The sequence below is a fragment of the Rhodnius prolixus genome, unplaced genomic scaffold, assembly GCF_049639745.1.
Source record: "Rhodnius prolixus isolate KJV_2025 unplaced genomic scaffold, Rpr scaffold_7, whole genome shotgun sequence".
Taxonomy (NCBI): domain Eukaryota; kingdom Metazoa; phylum Arthropoda; class Insecta; order Hemiptera; family Reduviidae; genus Rhodnius; species Rhodnius prolixus.
The window spans coordinates 27,126,549-27,146,205 of record NW_027411582.1 but is presented as its reverse complement, the minus strand read 5'-3'; the positions used below and the strand labels follow the sequence as shown (position 1 = coordinate 27,146,205).

General features: G+C 36.7%; 1 protein-coding gene across 29 annotated transcripts in view; it reads left to right on the top strand.

Annotated features, from left to right (window-relative positions):
- Positions 1-19,657, top strand: part of shep (RNA binding motif single stranded interacting protein alan shepard) — a 392,464-nt gene that overhangs the window by 154,091 nt on the left and 218,716 nt on the right. The gene's annotated exons all lie outside the window — the stretch shown is intronic.

The following is a 19,657-nucleotide window of genomic DNA, read 5'->3' as shown; positions in this document are numbered from 1 at the left end:
GACTACTATTTGTTGCCCAATATGAAGAAATGGCTGGCGGGAAAAAGATTTTATTCAAACGAGGAGGTGATTGCAGAAACGAATGTCTATTTTTCAGACTTGGACAAATCCTATTATTCGGAAGGGATCAACAAACTAGAGCAGCGTTGGACGAAGTGTATAAGCCTAAAAGGAGACTATGTTGAAAAATAAAAAAGGTTTACCCCAAAAAATTAAGTAGTTTTTTATTTTTGCACGGACTTTTCAAACGACCCTCGTATAATGAGATATTGTCAAATTCTTTGGCAGAAATACTTTTATAGAAAAAGACGATGTGTTTTGCATAACTAATATCGTACAAAATTATTCATAAGATTCCTTAAAGGTAGAGTAGTAGAAAGATATTTGCATTTAAATGCAGTCCGTCCACACAGAACTCCGGATACCAGCGTAAGAATACTTTTCACAAACACTTTAAAGAATTTAGCACGATCTTAATTTGACTTTTTTTTTTTAATATTTATTACTTCTTACTTATTCACTTATTGCCAGACTCTTAAATCCGGGTATTGGTTCGATTTTATTTTAATTTCATATTTCGTTTAATTTAAAAAAAATAACGGTGCCGAAACTCTGTTGGCGCGCACCAGCTCCTCCGACGACGGTAATTACTTATTAATAAGTAGTAAAGTAATCGCCTATTTTTTTCTGGCAGTCTTTACATTCAGCAACTCAAATTAGGTGTCGGTGGACGGAGGCGACTAGCAAACATACTTTACTGTAAATTTCTTTTATTAACCATTAAATAAAATCCAAGGACTAAGACCGGGAATCGAACCCAGTACCACAATACATATTAGCTTACTGGTCTCGCCTCTAACCGCTCTGCTACCGTGGCGCCTACTTATTAATAATTTGTATTAATTTTAAGGGAACTTCTAATTTTTTATTAACACTTCTAATGTCACTGTAATAACAAATCTATTACCCAGGCTTACTCCTTAATTTCGCTACTCGCCAATTCAATTTCAATCCTCCTAAGGATTATCATCAGCCAAATAGGCTGAGCTCTCAAGGTCTCGGAACTGGACTCAGTTTTCTTAAGACATCGCACTTATCACTGAGACCTCATTTTAACATAACCGATTACATTATCCACAGGACTGATCACCCATTACGGTACTGTCCTTTGTTCTTCTTCTTTTTAAATGCGGTTTTACTACAATTTTGGCAAGTGTATGCAAAAGAAGAGCAATTTTCGTGGAACCACTTCCGGCATATTATGCATTCCATCCAATCTTTTTTTTCTGGTCTTGTTGTAGCTTTCCCCATATCCTGTACATTCAGTTTCATCGATTTCTGGACTGTAATCGCATCACTTTCCTCTTCTAATTCGATTCCTGTTTTATTCTCTTCATCGAAACTTGGGGAAGGTGAGCATTTTCTGTCCATTCGGACACTCTTTTCTTTTAGAATTATTTCTTTGGGGATGGTATTTCTTGTTGGTTTGGATTTCTTTGCAACTGTTTTTCACAACAGCAATGTGCTCGGGAGAAGTTAATAAAGTGGCAACAGACTTAGTTCGTTTTCTCGCAGAGACAACAGTTTGGGTGTGAGGAAATACGATCTCAAATTTTCTTCAATAAGTAAAGTAATCGCCTACTTTTTCAGGCGGGGCTTAACGTCCAACTACCAATTAGGTGTCGGTGGACGGAGGCGACTAGCAAACATACTTTACTGCAAATTTCTTTTATTAACCATTAAATAAAATCCAAGGACTAAGACCGGGAATCGAACCCAGTACCACAATACATATTAGCGTCGCAGGTCTTGCCTCTAACCCGCTTGGCTACCGTGGCGCCTTATTTTCTTCAATATAACATCCGCGGTTAGTGTTCTGTCTTTTATGCTGAGTTGGCATTTTTCTGCAGTGAATTGGAAACTGAGCCAAACTATAACAGAAAAAAAGTAAAAATAATTGGCCATCTATCCCTACTGTTGGTATGGCCATCTGTCCCGAATGCTAGGGAGAGATGTCCATCATGATATACATAACTCAACGCATAATTTTTAAACAGTTTTTGAGGTTAGGATTCATTAATGTATATTGTACTTACCTTATATGTAGAAAACTACACTAAATTTCGACAAATACATTCGCTGCAGCTCGCAGTATGTAACTTTCATAAATTTTTTTGTTGAGGCGATAATGTTTTTATTCTTTATTTTATAACGCTTTGACGCAGTCCAAAATGAACTCACTGTAGTCAAACATGAACGTTCATCACTTGAGAGGTCACGCAGCGCCGTCGGACGACATTTCGGTTAAATGTTGGCCATCTCACCCGACTTTACCCTAACTGAAAAAAAAATGTTAAAAAGTAAATTTTATATCGATAAATGCTTTAAATAAAAACTTAGCTTATCGATTAAAAATCGCATACACATCTAAAAACTTGTTAATTTTTTTTACATAGCGCGTAAAAATTAAAAAAATTTTAATATTGGATTCCCACGCAGAGATCTTGGGGTTCTAATCCAGCTGCTGCCCCTTAGATTTCCTCTTCGTAGGAGCTCCTTACAGTTCTGTTACGAGAGGACACTGTATGGAGGCGGTCAGTGTACTGAAAAAAGCTCCGGGTGCCAATAAGCTCAGATGTTGGCACGCCTTAAATCATTAAAAAACAAAAACAAATGATGGTATTTGATGATATAAATACTTACGTAACTTACAACTTATGTTTTTAATTATGAAACCATTAATTTTTGCATTATTTTTTATTTCCTCTTTTTTTAATTAGTGATGATGATTTTTGTAACGTAATTGAAACGTCTGTTAATTGTACATGATTAATTTCACAGTAAAACAACAATTTTTTTGGATGCTTATTTTAATTGCTTGTTATCGTAAGCGCATTGAAATCTGAAGTAACTCTGAAAAAGTGAATATTTTTAAGTGTCAGTTCATTTTTTTTAAAAAACATTCTAAGGGGAAAGACATAATTTATGTCACCTAAATTGACAGGATGTCAAGTATTCGCCGTTAAATAAATTTCCAATTTACTTTAGCAATTATTGGTGTATAAATAAAGGTAAAGCAATTTTGATGGAGTGGTTTATAAGTGGCCTTTTAAAATTTTAGTTCTGTAATTGGGTTTGAATTTATACTAAAACAAATTAAATTCAATGTCTAGAGAAGAAGCTTTGTTTTTGTTATTGATTTTTTTTTTAATTGGATTTTTTATTGAACTAAAATTACACGTTTTGTGTCCGTTACATGTTATATTTGAGTTTGAGTCAGTTAGTAACTGGTAGATACTAAAATCCTCGGGTGGTGCCACGGTAGCCGAGCGGTTAGAGACAAGGCCCATAAAGTTAAGATGTACGAGGTGTGGCTATTAAATAACGAGACTATTGCTGTAAAACATTTCATTTTAAATTTATACATATTTAGTTATTATCACCTTCAATATACACCACTCCCCTATCCCTACAACGCTCCATGCGAATTTACCATTGTTCGAAACAGTGCTGGAAGTCTTTTTCTTTTGAGCTCCTACATGACGCGTGCCAGTTTTTCTTTTACAGCTTCAACGGGCTGAAATCTTATTCCTTTTAATGCATTATTTGACTTTGGGCAACAGATAAAAGTCAGGCGAATAAGGCGGATGGCCTAAAACTGGGATTGGTTGTACTTGGCTAAAAACTTCTTGACAGACAATGCAGAGTGTGAGCCGGCGCGTTGCCTTGATGGAGAACCCATGACTTGTTCTTCCACAAATTGGGTCGTTTTTTCCTTAATCTTTCACGGAGTTAAGAAAGCACCTCACGGCAGTAATGTTGACTAATTATAATCGATATTTTTATCCGTTTTGGACGTGGAAGGGCGACGCTGGCGGCCATCATCTCCGACGTCTTCTCGGCCACCTTGGAAACGCTTGAACCACTCAAAAACTTGCGCAAGTGATTAACATTCATCACCATAAACTTCTTTTAATAAAAGATAAGTTTCAGTAGCGGTTTTATCAAGTTTTTATGTGAAATTTCATGACAATTCGTTGCTCTACTACATGTGTAGTATCATGTTTTCGGCAAAACGAAACTAACACCTCTTACACAAACGACGGTTCCGGTCAGACAGATTTCTCTACAAGCAAGTGAGACGCTGCAATCGAAAGAGAAGGCTTTACGCTGCACAGCTGTCGGTCGTTAAGATTTGGCGCATGTATAGTTCTTCTGTAGCAGAATCAGTCTCGTTATTTAATAGTCACACCACGTATTGTTGGTTTCGTGGGTTCGATTTCCCTGGACTAGGCCTTGGATTTTAATTAATGGTTAATTTGTGAGAACTTTACAGTTAAGTATGTTTGCTAGTCACCTCCGTTCACGACACCTGATTTAGTAGTTGGACGTAAAGTCTGCCTAAGAAAAATAGGCATTTACTTTACTTTCGATAAATTCCAAGGAAGCTGAAAATAAAATTAAGTTTGTTCTACCAAGAGATCTCCCCAAAGAACTAGTCTTTTAATTTTTATATTTTAATTAAAATTAAGTACCAAAAGTAAAGTAAGCTTGGGGTCCCGTACTTAAATTTTTGAATTTCACTCTACAGGACAGTTTTAGTAAGTCTTTCACCAGAATCTTGCATATCTCCAACCCATTTACTTGGGATACAGTATCTTGAATCAAGCTTGGTTAAAGTGGGTTAATGAAATGCAGAATCAGTAGGAGTTCCATTACAGAATCTAGTAGGCATAGTTCAACTTGCTATTCGCGGCGGCCAAGAACTTAAATCGTAAATCTTATAAACCCAAGGCTTTTGCATAAAAGCTTGAGGATGTATGAATACTGGCTGCGGAGTTTTGTGTTAGATGTAGTAAGTCGGAAAATGTTACTACTTGCTGACAGTACTTTAGTAATGTGTTGGGAAGAATTAGAACTGGATTAGATCTGTTAATAGCTTTCCTTCTTTACTCGCTAGTGGTCGCCCTCGATAGAAATAGAAATTGGAATTATCAACCTTACTCTTCACAACGACCTCAATATCCCATTCGTACCACAACTAGCCAAGACAAAATATCCCAAGTCCTGCACTGCTCTCGCTAATTGCTCTAATCCTTTCGTACAGCCTCTTTTGCCTTTTGTGTCATTCCTGATAATCCACCACGCTAAGACTACCTTGAAGTATGAATACCATCATTATCGATAGTCTGAAGAGGATGCCACTGCTAGATAGTTTCTCTCCTCCTGCTCATCGCGCACCATTTTTCATCATCATTCATTATCGATAGTCTGAAGTGAATGCCACTGCTAGATAGATAGTTTCTCTCCTCCTGCTCATCGCGCACCATTTTTAATCATAATTCATTATCGATATTCTGAAGAGAATGCCACTGCTAGATAGTTTCTCTCCTCCTGCTCATCGCGCACCATTTACATCATCATTATTTATATAATGCAGATTTTCGCATAACTAAATCAATAAAAAATGCTTTTTTTTTTTTTACGACACAAATTCGTGTTATAGAACTAACTCCCAAATTCTATGAAAATGACTTTTGAGCTAGGTTTAGGCAAGGATTTCCATGATAAAAAACAAAGAAGAGTGTGTAGCAAGGGGAGGAAAATAAAATGTGAGTCCTAAAGAATGAATCAAAACTCTAGAAGAGAAATTTAGGGAATGATTTGGATTAGTAAAAGAATTTGGAAAAGAAATCGATTAAAATGATCGAAAATGTTTTTTTAAATTTATTTATTTATTTATTTTGCAACTGTATGCAGTACAATAAGCAAAAGAGATGAGTGATAAGGGATGGCGCGAATACACATGCACGCATATATATCCATACATATACGCGCACATGCATGTGCGCCGAGGGGCGTGAGTGGAGTGAACTACGACCATTCAGTGATGGGAGCCTTTAGTTCGCCAGATTGGCAAGCTTACACAGCAACCATCCTAGGAGGTCGGCGTTATGTGTTGAGATGATCACGTGGGCCACCACCACTTTAGTCTTCGCTGTGGATTTGAAGGAAGTGTTTGTAGTAGACATGTTGTGGATCAGAGGATTGTAATGACTGTTCTAGATTTGGGTGGAGTTTCGTGTACTAAGATTGGGGTTATTTCAGAGACGAGTGGAATATTTAGATCAGAGTGTATTGTGCGATTGGAGGACGTAGAAGGGAGCGTTAACTATTTTTCTTAGAATTTTAGACTGTATGGTCTGAAGTCGGTTGATGTTCGATTTTTTTGGCGCTTCCGTAGAGCTGTATTCCGTATGTCCATATTGGGGGCAAGTAGAGCGGTATTTAGTGATCGTTTGTTCGTCAGGGTCAGTTTTGATCGTTTGTCGAATAGTCTTTTCAACATTTTGTACCTCAAATTGAGGTCAATTCGTTTGAGTCTCGTGTGGGGGTTCCATGTTAGTCGTTTGTCAAGATGTAGTCCGAGATATCGTACTTGGTTCGTAATTGGTCCAAAAGTGTTGTGGAAGGAGAGAGGAGGGAGAGTTTTCTTGTATGTATGTATGAAATACATAGTATTAACCTTAAACAAGAAATGACCGAAATAGACGATAAATTTTAGAGGTTTGATTTCAGCCTCCAAAGAGAAGAGGAATGGAGAGAATTAGTCAGAAATCTATTTTGGAATCAATCTCATGATTATGAAGAGTCTAAAAACAAGAATATAAGGAAATAAAATTTAAAAATTAAATAAATAACGTGATTCACAAATATCATTTACTAGATCTAGAAATCAAATTATTTTAACCTTCTTTCCAAGCATTCAGTGAGGACGAAATCAGTATAAAGATCTCTAGGTTATAACTGGAGTAACAAATTTAAATAGGTTACTATTTGTCTGTTGTCATGGTATCATCGTTACGATGGTGGGTTTCTTTCTATTCAGTATTTGATATTGCCATTGTTCACAATAATAGAAAGGAAATATAAAAACTCTCAAGGGCGAATCATTTGTGTTTGCCTATATCTATACAATGTTTTATATTTATATTATTGTAATATTTAGTTTGTGATTTACTGGTCAAACCAATTTCGGGGACTCTATGCCCAAAATTATGGGTAAATAATTTAAATTTCGCTTGGGAAAAAGGCTCATTTGACTTTATCTTGAAACTGTTTTGAAGTTTATTGGTATTTTTTGATTACTTTACTTCAAATAAATTTTTCTCAAGTTTTCTTTACGCTTTCCATAGTTGTGTCATTTTTTGGGGGAAAATAATTGTTTAGTAAATTATGATTGGTAGTTTTTAATTTTCCTTCTTAAAATTAGCCTATCTCGTATATTCTTCATATAAATTGAAAATAATTTATTTTGAGAAAGGCTAAACCATCAATACCCAAGTTTTAAAACAAATCAGTCTACAAATATTTATTTATTTATTTGCAACTGTACAAAGTATACATCTAGCAAATGTGTATTTACAGATAAACATTTGATTGTGTCACAGAGCTGGCTCAGTGCCACATCCAGGATGACAGGATGAGAGAAACCAGCCAGCGCTGGAACTCTCTAGAAACTTATTGGGGGTTTAGGAAGCAATGAGGCCAACGCCGTTTTAAGAGTGACGTGGAGGATTGTCAGGATGGGACGATGTGGGTGGTGATTGAGCCAGAGGATTTGGCTGATCGCGAGAGTTTGCTGTGAAAAATTTAGGAATCTGGGTGTGGATTAACTTCATTTACATACGGAATATTGAGATCGTGATAGAGGGTGCGGTTGGAGGACATAGAACTGGCGCGTTAACGATTCGGTTGAGGACTCTTTAGACTGGAAAGATTGGTTAGGTTGGATGTTGGATGGTTTGGCGGAGCCCCCCCCCCCCACAATTCTGCTCCATATATCCATATTGGTCGTAATAGTGTTTTGTAAAGTGTAAGTTTGTTTTGTATGTTCATGGAGGATTTCGGTCCAAGGAGTCTCCTTAGTAGTCCGAACGTCTGTTCAGTTCTTGTCTTTTAAGTCTTGTGTGAGGAATAGTCTACAAATAAAAGAAAATATATCATTTTTATTGGTTCGAATCCAGCTGCTGATCCTTAGATTCTTTTTTTCTAGCAGCTTCTTACAGCTCATTGTCCGGTGATGGACAGTGACGGCTAACGAGAGAAAACTGTCCGTAGGCTGGCTATGCAATGGAAAAAGTTCCGGGTGCCAATAACCTGAGATGTTGACACGGCTTAAATCATTAAAAAAAATAATAATAATAATAACTTGGAATAAACAATCTTGTTATAAACTGCTGAGTTAAAAAAATGTATACGAATTGAAATCCGCTATACTATAAAGTTCTCATATTAAATATTAAATACAATTCAATTCAATACAATTCCCTAGACCGGGAATATTTTGCACGAATGATGAGGGTATTCATTTTACTTTAGACAGGAGCCCTGCGCGGCAGAGTGGGTTAGAATGGACAATCTAGAATGGGGAGGATTTTCTGTTGACGATTTTGAAAAAAGTGGTGTTCTGGGATTGTAAAACATTTGTCTTGGAAAGAGATCGATTGTAGTACGTAGAGGAGTGTCGGTTAGGAGTCTAAAAATGGACATTCCTGCAGCCAGATGACAATATAAGAGGAGAGGTTATTAAATATTTTAATATGTTTAGAGAATTGGTGGATCAACGGCAGTTATTTCTAACAGAATGGATCAGGATGATAATCTGGAGTGATGAGAAGTTTCAGGTGCGGGTTTTGGTTAAAGGAGTGTCCTGGAGAATATGGAAGAGTATATATGAGGGAAGAAGGGTCGATGGAAAAGCCAGTTGTAAGACGCAGAAATTAGTTCTGCGTTGTCCAGTAGTTTCTGGATGTTACTAATTACAGTTAAGGCTCCCAGGGGGCAGAATAACATCGGCCTGATAACCATTTTGGAGAGGAATAAGTTGGTTTTGTACATTTCAGTGTCTCGTGAGAGTTAAGGAAAAAGTTGTCCCTGTAGTTGATTTACTGGAATTCACTTCTTCCTGAACATGTGTGGAGAAGTTCAGTTTGTTGAGGTGAGATCTTAGCGTGGTTAGACCACGGGAATCAGAGAGAGTATTGTGTCATAATTTGTCTAATGAGAAAGAGGTCTTCAGTTAGTAAAGAGAATGGCGTTTAATCTTATCATGGTTTATTTTTAAATTCACCATTTAGTGCAGAGTAGAGGAGAAGGTGGTGATATGGGACCGGGGTTGGAATTTGGGACACCCCTGTTTTTGTGAAACCAGTAGAGGCTATCTGTTAGTTTTTGGAGCCTTACTACTTTTTGAGGTAGGCTTTCTCTGCTGCAGAAGGCAGCGCCGTCAATCGAGGGGCAGCTTTGTCCAAGTGAGGACCGTGTTGATTTTGTCAGTGCTAAAAAAGTTTTCTTAAGGTTGATTTTCCTCTGCTTTTGGTTAATACCGAGGAAAGTTAGAATAATTTCTCTTAGACATTAAAAATGTAGAAAATAGAGAGTTTTAATTGCCAGTATTATGGATTTCAAATATGAATGTATTATATATTGGGGGAAAAAAATGAGGTTATATTGTAAGCGGTGTATGGTGGTATTATGGGACACCGTTGTCCCCATATAACAACCTCGTTAATCGTCTGCCGAACAAGTGTGAAAAGTGGCACTGAGGACGAAACTAGTGTCTTATAAATATTTCTTTTTCTACAGGGCACTTATAAAGGGCCTAAAAAGATCATTTCAAAGATTTCTTGACATTTCTCTGAAGAAAACTGATTACACCCTAATTTTTCATCCTTAATGTACGATAATTGTGTAAAATATAGTTTTGTGGCATATTTAAGGCTTATTTTTACAATTCATGGAGAAACGGAGAACATTAACTATAATTTCTATTTGTGTCCCCATTTTACGACCACACTTTCTGAAAACCCAATATGGGCACCACGACAGACTTTTTCAGTGTGACTCCCAGACCCCTTGCTGTGATCCACTCAGGACTCTAAATTTACAAAGACAAATACCGTATGTCTATGATTTTACTTCAGAGTAAATTTTAAATTCAGTAGTGTTCAAAATACGATGCAAGGTAAAAAAAATACTGTCTCATATTATACCACCTTCTCATCTATTAATCCAGTTTGCCTGAAGCTAAAGTAAGCCTTATTAGTGGTTAGTGTCGATTCTCCATGATGTTTTGTACAAAGAGCCCGGTCATGCTGCGTACACAGCCAAGATATAAAGTAGTTTAGGGAGGAGAGGATTGTATGGGACCTAGGATAGAACTTACGAGGGTACGGCTGCTGCGATTGGATAGAAGTATGACGTAGCCCAGTTTAGGTGGACGAACAGACTGTGTGACGGACAGGTAATAGTGGTAGAGGTTTTATGAGGTACAGGAGGAAGTTATATTGGATTAGTGAGGAAGCGAAGGCCAATAGACTTGTGTCGGGCTGGGTAATTTTTCAATTTCCCTAATACCTTATTCATCATTCTACTCAACCATTAGCGTTGGCTTAAAATTACAAATATGGCTTACTACCAACATTATTTGAGAAAAAAGATTTCTTAGTTTTAAGAAAGAAACCTTCTTACCTGGGTTATATCTCAAAAATCTAGTTAACCGTGGCTAGAAAGAGATATTTTCTCACTTCTCTTTCCTATCAGTGCTTCAACCAAAATTCTAGTTACGCTTCTTTTGTTTAACGAAACTACTTCAGCGCATTGTTCGTGAATTTCTCTCAGCATACAAGATTATGTAACCATACTGTTATAAAATATTCAATCATCTGTAACACTATTGTGACACTCTTGGTGACTAAGATATATTTTTCTACACGGTAAGTTAGTATGATAAATTCTGGATATATTTTACTGCTTTTCTTAGTGACGTAGCTCCTTCCATGTAGCCCCATTTTCTTCTTACCCTCCTTGATAAATACCAGCACTGATGCAACTTTGTTTTTGGAAAAATGAAATTGGGTTTTTAATAGACAAAGAATTTTTCGCTCAATCATTTCCATTGGCTTATTTCCTAATAGTATAAATAGAAATTGTAATTGTTATATTCAGGTCAAACTAAGAATTTTTATTTATTTTTCCCCCTAGATCTGAGCGACCAATATTATTATGACAATGTCCGCCATTAGTCTGTCTGGCTAGCGGTGCATTTATTAGATACGGTATCCCAGACAATACAAAAAAGGAAAAGAAAAAAAAATGAACGTGTACTTATTGCAAGCTCTTTCATTTTTTTTAAAGTCATGGTTGTTGAAGTAGTTGAAATTAGTGGGAGAGATCTTGGTGGTATGGAGTTGTGACTTTCCCTTTACTTGTTTCATTTTTTTGAAAGTTTTTCACAATTTTCCTTGTTTCTGTGTTGGCACTTTAAATTTTGACTATTTATTGATCGATAAATTACTTTTTTGAATGTTTAAACATAAAACAATAATTCGAAATAATCTTTGGAAACTGCCCGTTCAGGACAGTTGTACCAAGGGTTGATAGACATAAAACTGCACGAAAAAGAATAACATTGAAAAACCACCTAAATTGGACAATTTTTTGCTCTTTTTCTACGAAAGATAGAATTTCCAAATTCTTTTAAATGTAAAGTGCATATTCTCGCTATGTGTAATTTTTTTTGCAACAATGCAGATCAAATAGTCCAAATTACATCACCCTCAATCGAAAGTACAAATTATCCATTAGATAGTTCACCATCTTGACAATAACTTCTTGCATTTTTTTGGACAAAATTCGTATTGGAATGGAATTGTTTTTTGAAGTTAAATTTCAGCGCCTTATTTCCTCATTTTGAAATCATACTGGACTGACAGAATCCATTCAGCCATGCTGACGCTGGAGTTCCGCAAGGCGCAGCATACTAGGCCCCATTCTGTACACAATCTATTCCTCAGACATACCTACTCATCCTTCAAACTACTCTTATCACCTATGCTGATGATACTGCCATCTTATCTACTAAACAAAGATCCATTAATAGCATATAGAAACCTGCATCTACTTAGAAAAATGGTTCACAAACTGAACGATACAAAATCTCAGCACATTACCTTCACTCTTCGACGGATCACTCTTCCTCCTGTCTTTAACTGTGTTACTCCTTTACAAGTAGTCTACGTAGTCCGCCACCTTGGGCTTTATCTAGGCAAGAGACTTACATGGAATCCTCATCCTCGAGTTAAGGAGAACAGAACTTAACAGACGCTTCCGTCAACTGAGAAAAGACTACTCGACAACAGATCAAAACTCACTCTAGACAACAAAAGACTTATTTATGTAAGTATATTAAAGCCACTCAGGGCTTATGGCATCAAACTGAGGAGGTTCAACCTAACGCTCAAATCTCTCCAAAAGATCCAGTCCTTGCAGTCGTAAAATTCTTTGCTCTATAGTTTGACGCTTCCTTTCTACGTCACCAATCAAAACCATTCACACAGACTTAAACATTCCTTTCGTGCAACACAAGTGGCTGAAACACGATACAGAAAACTCTCATCTTAACATTCAATCACATCACAATCCACTGGTACAACATCTATCTTCCAGAACATTTCCAGACAACACTTCCTAGACGTCTTAAAAGACAGTGGCCTCGCGATCTCCTCTCTGATGAAGAGAGTCAGTAGAATTCAGAATGTTTTTGGAGTGTTACCGCTGGGTAACTTCTCCACTCTGATATGTGTGATATGTTGCTTATTGTTACCCTTGTTGCTTATAACGCAAAATACGTTGATTGTAACTAAATAAATGATTAAAAAAAAGAAAAACTTCAGCGCAATTTAAGATAAAATTTGATCAAATATTTCGGGTTTGAAGGATATTTAAATTTGAGAATTCGTGCGTTGGTTTATTCCAAATTTCTTGGATTGAATTGAAAGATTAGAATAAAGATAAAACTTTTTAGCACGTACTTTTGAATTTAGTAGCTATTTAATTAACGAATGCTTAAATTTTTGGGGAATTAGTCCAAGTAATTTTTCGTAATTAGTAAGTTATTGTTTCACAATGATAAAAATCCCACGGAAATAGTTATAAGTTACAAACATTCATAATGGCAAAAATATCCTTGACTCCGTAAACCGCTTCCAATATGAAGCGAAAAGGTTATTTTAATGTTTCAAATGCTATTATTAATACTTAGCTAAGTATCAAATGATACAAGTTCCTCGACAATCTATTTAATACTTCCGTCTGTCATAAAACATGAACTAGCTTTAATTGGCTTGCAAGTTCTTGTTAGTGTTCTTAAGTGGTATTATAGTTGAAGGTTGAATTTTAATATGGTAGTATTATTTTTCGCGTCATCGCTTTATGAAAAAATAAATTTTTGTTTTTATGTTAAGAATGCAATATTTTTTTTTATGGCAGGGATGCCCCTTAATTGCCAGAAACAACTTGCCAACAACCTACTTCTTTTGCGTCTTGAAAACAAGAGGATAGATAACTGGTGCCCGTAGTTCCTTTTTCAGCCCAGTGTTGGCTATCAGTCAGTTTTCTCTCGTTGCAATGAGCTGTAAGAAGCTCCTAAGCAGAGAAAATCCGGTGGCCAGTAGCTGGGATTCGAACCCGTGATCTCCTAGTTGGAATCCAGTATAGGGCTAACTGCTGAACTTAATTCTTAACATGTATCTTTTTTTAGTATTTTATTTACTCCAAAATAAATTTGTTATTTTTAACATATACCAGACATGCCAATGAAATTCTTGCTGTCAACATCCATACATTGTTCTGAAGTTCATTCTACTGTCAACTTTTATCCCGTTTCAGGATAACAAGTTAATGAATTTTTTTCATATAGTTTTCGAAAGTTATCTTTCTAATTGTCTGGCTGCCATTTTGGTTTTGTTTTTTTACCCACAATTGTTTGAGGTAAACATTTATTACGAAATTGTAGTGACAGAAAATTATATTTGTATTTTCAAACCCGAAATTCAACTTTTTGGTAGATTATTATTCATTTATTTTTTTTTTTTAATTCCAACTTTAAATAAGGAAAAGCATTGTCATATATTTCGTGCATGCAAATGACTGACGTCATGTTTTTTATGATAATTAATACAATGCTGGCGTTCAAGACCGAACAAAATTCCCATTGTGAAAATTATTTATAAGGCACCATTATAATTCTAAAAAAAAAAAAAAAATTGAAATTATAATATTTTCTACGTTAAAAACTGAAATATGGCAAAGAATATTTTTTCTTTTATTTACGAGGTGTGTTCAAAAAGTAACGGGAATTTTTAAATTTCGCGGGTTTGGAGAGTCTGATTGTAAAATTTTTTTTTTTATTATGTTGGTACACATGCCCCTGAAGAGCGATAAAATTTTCAGTAATATTCATTGTTTACTTCTTAAGTGGCAGCCGTTAAGGTTAGACGTGTTTTTCGAGCTAGGCGATTTTTGTTTGTTAAAAAAAATGGATCAAAGAATTTGTATTAAATTTTGCGTAAAAAATGAAATAAAGTGTAATAAAGTGTGTGAAATGTTAATAAAGGCATATGGTGAGTCTGCTATGAGTAAAACAAGGATTTACGAGTGGTATAAGCGTTTCCAAGATTTTTTTTTTTTTTTTTTTTTTTTTTTTTTTTTTTTTTTTTTTTTTTTTTTTTTTTTTTTTAACGCCAAGCCGTTGGTGCTCAGTCCATTCGGCTTCTGGCAGCCCAATATAATTTGGTCATAATGGCTTTATTTTCATGGGTATGTGGATTTGTGCTGTCGTTCGCGACGACATCTATCAAGGCGTGGCAGACCGGTAAGTGCTGACTGTCCATTTCTTCCTCTTGCAGACACAAAGGACACATAGGGCTATCCACCACCCCAATCCTGTGCAAATGTTTTTGGAGGTAGTCATGCCCTGTAGTCATACGAAAGCATGCCACAGCCTCCTTTCTTGCAGCTGTTACCGAAACAGGATTCTCAAGCAGCGTCCGCCACCGCTTTCCTTCTGCTTGATGCTGTTGGGTCCTTTTTATTTCTTCATTATAAGAAGACTTTACTACATTTTTAACAGCGGAGAAGGTGAGCGGTGTGTCGGGTTGCTGCATTTCGGCTCCTCTGCGGGCTAGCTCATCTGCTTGCTCGTTCCCCGTTAGGCCGCAATGACTCGGCACCCATTGGAGCACGACACGAGTTCCCCGTTCGATCAGAAAAGCTATGTGGCTTCTTGCTATCCCCACCTCCGAGTGGTCAGTGTAATGTCTACTAGAGATTGCCAGTATTGCAGCCTGGGAATCAATAAAGAGCACTATTTGGGGGTTATCTTTTTGGTCTTCTATTAATTTAGCCAGAGCCATGGAGATAGCTTTGACCTCCCCATCAAAATTAGTGCACATCCTACCCACTGGCTCAGCCAGCGTAAACTCTCGACAGTACACTCCGGCCCCTGCGTTATGGGTCGCCGCTCGGGCGGAACCATCTGTGTAGATATGTAGCCAGTCCCGAGCGGGATATCGGGAATGTATTGTCTCCAGGGCCAACGCTCTCATTTCCTGCTCGGAAGTTTTACCCTTAAGAAGCGGTTGCAAAAGATTTAGTTTTCCCTCCGCCAAGTGTCCGTACTGCACGCAGCTGCGCTCAAAAGGTTGTTTTCTGCCTAGATCCAGGCCTCTTGTGGCTATGACTTCGCTAACCTTAACAGCGAGTGGTTTCTGTGTTTTCAAGCGTTGGGCGGACGACTGTTGCAAATCCCAGTGCTTTATCTTCAACCTTTTTACTCTTTCAAAGAGGTTTATTGCTGAAATTTCTCTTCTGATTTGAAGGGGTTCTATACCAGTCTGAATCTCCATAGCCGCAATGGGTGTTGACTTGGCGGCTCCCGTGATTTCCAAGATGGCCGCGAAAACGTTGAAGATGACGAACGACCTGGACGTCCAAGCACATCAACAACCGATGAAAACGTGAAAAAAGTGAAAGAAATGGTTATGAACGATCGCCGAATCACAATCAGAGAAGTCGCTGATGATGTTGCCATATCAATTGGCTCATGCCATGAAATTTTTTCGGATGTTTTGGGTATGAAACGTGTGGCAGCAAAATTTGTTCCAAAATTGTTAAATTTCGAACAAAAACAGCGGAGAATGGAAGTTGCTCAAGAGTCACTCAATGAAGTCGACAACGATGCGGATCTACTGAAACGTGTTATAACAGGTGACGAAACATGGGTTTACGGATATGATGTCGAAACTAAGGCTCAATCGTCCCAGTGGAGGCATTCTGGATCGCCAAGAACGAAAAAGGCTCGACAAGTGCGGTCGAATGTGAAGGTTATGCTCACTGTTTTCTTCGATTTTAATGGCATAGTGCATCATGAATTCTTGCCACAAGGTCAAACAATCAATAAGGAGTACTACCTACAAGTTCAACGCCGTTTGCGTGAAGCAATCCGAAAAAAACGCCCGGATTTGTGGCAAAACAATTCATGGATTTTGCACCACGATAATGCACCTGCTCACACTTCATTGCTTGTTCGTGAATTTTTGGCCATAAACAAAACTTTAACGATGCCCCAGCCTCCATATTCGCCAGACATGGCTCCATGTGACTTTTTTCTATTTCCAAACATAAAGAGAACATTAAAAGGCCGTCGTTTTACAAGCATAGATGACATTAAAAGCGAATCGCTGAAAGAGCTGAAAGCTATCACAAAGATCGAGTTTCAGAAGTGTTTCGAGGATTGGAAAAAGCGCTGGCACAAGTGTATTGTATGCGAAGGGGACTACTTTGAAGGCGACAATATTAATGTAGATGAATAAATAAATATTTTTTTCAAAAAAAGAAAATTCCCGTTACTTTTTGAACACACCTCGTAAGTACAACCTTCAAGTAGGCCTTTGGTGGATGTCTTTGGAGGCGGTACAGGCTACTTGGCTTAATCCATGTTGTTCCTGAAGACCCTTATCCGACTTCTAAGCTAACTACTAAACGAATACCTTAAATTTAATTTGTCCTTTATATCATATGACGTCATTTCGTGAAAATAAAGTTTTTCATTTGGTTATGCAGCTTTGTTCGTCGTTTAGTGGTTATACTTATAGTAAGTATTGTTAATACTTTTTGGTGGCAGATTCATTAATCCAATTGGACGAAAAATTAATGCCAATTTCAGTCTTGGTTTTTTATTATACCGGGGCGCCACGGTAGCCGAGCGGTTAGAGGCGAGAACCTGCGAAGCTAATATGTACTGTGGTACTAGGTTCGATTCCCGGTCTCTAGGCCTTGGATTTTATTTAATGGTTAATAAAAGAAATTTACAGTAAAGTATTGTTTGCTAGTCGCCTCCGTCCACGACACCTAATTGGTAATTGGACGTTAAGCCCCGCCTGAAAAAATAGGCGATTACCTTACTTTACTTTACACTTTACTTTTTTATTATACAGAACTTTCGACCTAGGAACTAGATCATCTTCTGGGCTTACTGACAATATAATATTTTTACATGGTTATTGTAAAGTTGATGTATCTTCTGTCCTGTCTGGGTTTTGAACTGAGTGTGATCGGTTTTATATGTCTGGTTTTGAGAACAGATCAGTGTTGCCAATTTTCCCCAAAAAAAATGTTCATTACGTGTTTTGTTGTAAACTGTCGTATATGTTGTTTAAATTGTCGGTGTCAGTTTTGAAAATTGAAAACTATTTTCTGTTTTTGATACGTAAATCATTTCTAGATCTTCCTTTGTTTGTTGTGTTTGTCTCTGATTTCAGTATCTTTGTGTCAAATACTGAAACTTTTGAAAATATTAGAAAATGAATACAATTTAGTGTGTACCCAGCTACGTATTAGCTTCGAAACCACTAAAAGGATGTATAAAATTTCTTTTGAAAACGCTTCATGTTTTGGCCGTGCTCGTTTGCGACAGATATGAGTAGCTATATTACCATTAAACACAGATTAATTTAAAAAATAATTAAATTTCAAAATTTAGGCAGAATTCTTGACTAAATTTATTTCCATACAATTTTGGCAATGCCCGTTAGGTTTTAGTGAAGGATACTAACTGCTGAAGAACGTGAAGAATGTTCTTTAGAGATCCTTGACAGTTGTTGTTATTGCAAGAGGACTAGAATATGCGGCCCACGTAACTGCTAGCTTCTTGCTGGTCACTAACCTCTTCAAGAAAGTATTACTAATTGTTTAGGCATACCTCCTCATTTTGCTGTTATTACTGTTACATACATGCCATGACATAATTCTTTGCTTTTTTATATCTTTTTTGTTTTTTTTATTGTTTTTGTGGAGCGTTGTAATTTATAATTTTGTTGTCTTTAATTTCGTCAGCTATAATTTATCGTTTGTGGAAATAATTTTTTGTAAAATCTTTTTCTTTTTGAGTTATCTCATGAATTATTTAGCAAACTTTATGGTCTGGTGGATTAGAACGAATTTTATTTTATATTAAAATAAATTATTTAAAGCCTCCCTAGAAAAACAAAGTAAAATACTTTTTTGCTTTGAATGTAATTGTTTGAATAATATTTCATCTATTTACATTTTAATTTAGCCTTTCTGGACAAACTACGATATTCTACCGCTATTCTTTCCCTAATTTTTGTCAGTCACCTCATTATTGCTGACTATTGGAGGGTTCCCTGGGTAGTTAACCAGTTAAGCGTGGAATTTAGTTTTAAATAACCCCTCCACAGTGTGCGGAATGACGTGTATACACGTCGAACGCTGGGCAAGACAACCAAAAGTTTACTGCAAGCGACTTTTTCTGCAATCTCTGGAGGCCTTGAGATTACAGAGCATTCTGTGCTCATTCAAAAAATTCTTGCACCGCTTCTTCACGTATGCATTGCTCCTAGTTAACTAGGGACGCAAGAGCTTCTACTAGGAAGAAAAGAGAGCTTTGAATTTTGTGCAAAATGAAATCATGCTCATACTGAGGTCTGAATCTCTGTTTAAGGTAAAAACGGCTTTGCACAAGGGTTGAGAGCTTCTATTTGTGTGCCTAATTACCAATATCTAGTGCGGAGACCAAACATGTATCAACCACTTATCATTTGGCTGACTCCCTCCACCACCCTCCGTGTAGAATACTTAGCAGTTCTATTGGTAAGATAAAGGAAACATCCCACCAAATAATATTCTTAACAGGTTTTTCATTAAAATTTCGAGTTTTTATAGTAAATGGCAATTTTTTATTTTTCACAAAGATTTGTTTGAGCAAATGCTTTTTATAATCTCTAGCTCACAGATTCCTCTGTAAGCTCCCAGGGCCCTTCATTTATCTCATCCTTTGATCAGCACACGGTTTTGCATATTCCAGATGCTGCATTAACCTGTTATCTATAGTGTTTACTTGGATGTTTATTTTTTAATGACTGGGATTATCCTGTTCCAAATTTAGTTTAAATAACACGCCAGAAAATGGGTCTTCCATTGTCAAACGAGATCCCTGCTTACTAGCAAACAAACCCGTTACAAATTAACATCCCCAAATATTACTTAAGGCGGTAAATGCTTGATTTGTCTTCAAACTGACTTATGCTTGTTTGTAATCTTTAAAGAAATATTTCAGATTTACGTTATCTCCAGGGTCTGTCTTTAAGAGAATTCGTGATCATTCTAAATCGATAGATATCACCTGAAACTGCATTGGGTTTCTTAGAGAATCAATTTTGTTTGTCGCCTAACTATAATTAGAGATTTACGCTAATTTAACTAAACATTTAAAAAAAAAAAAACGGCTTAAGGT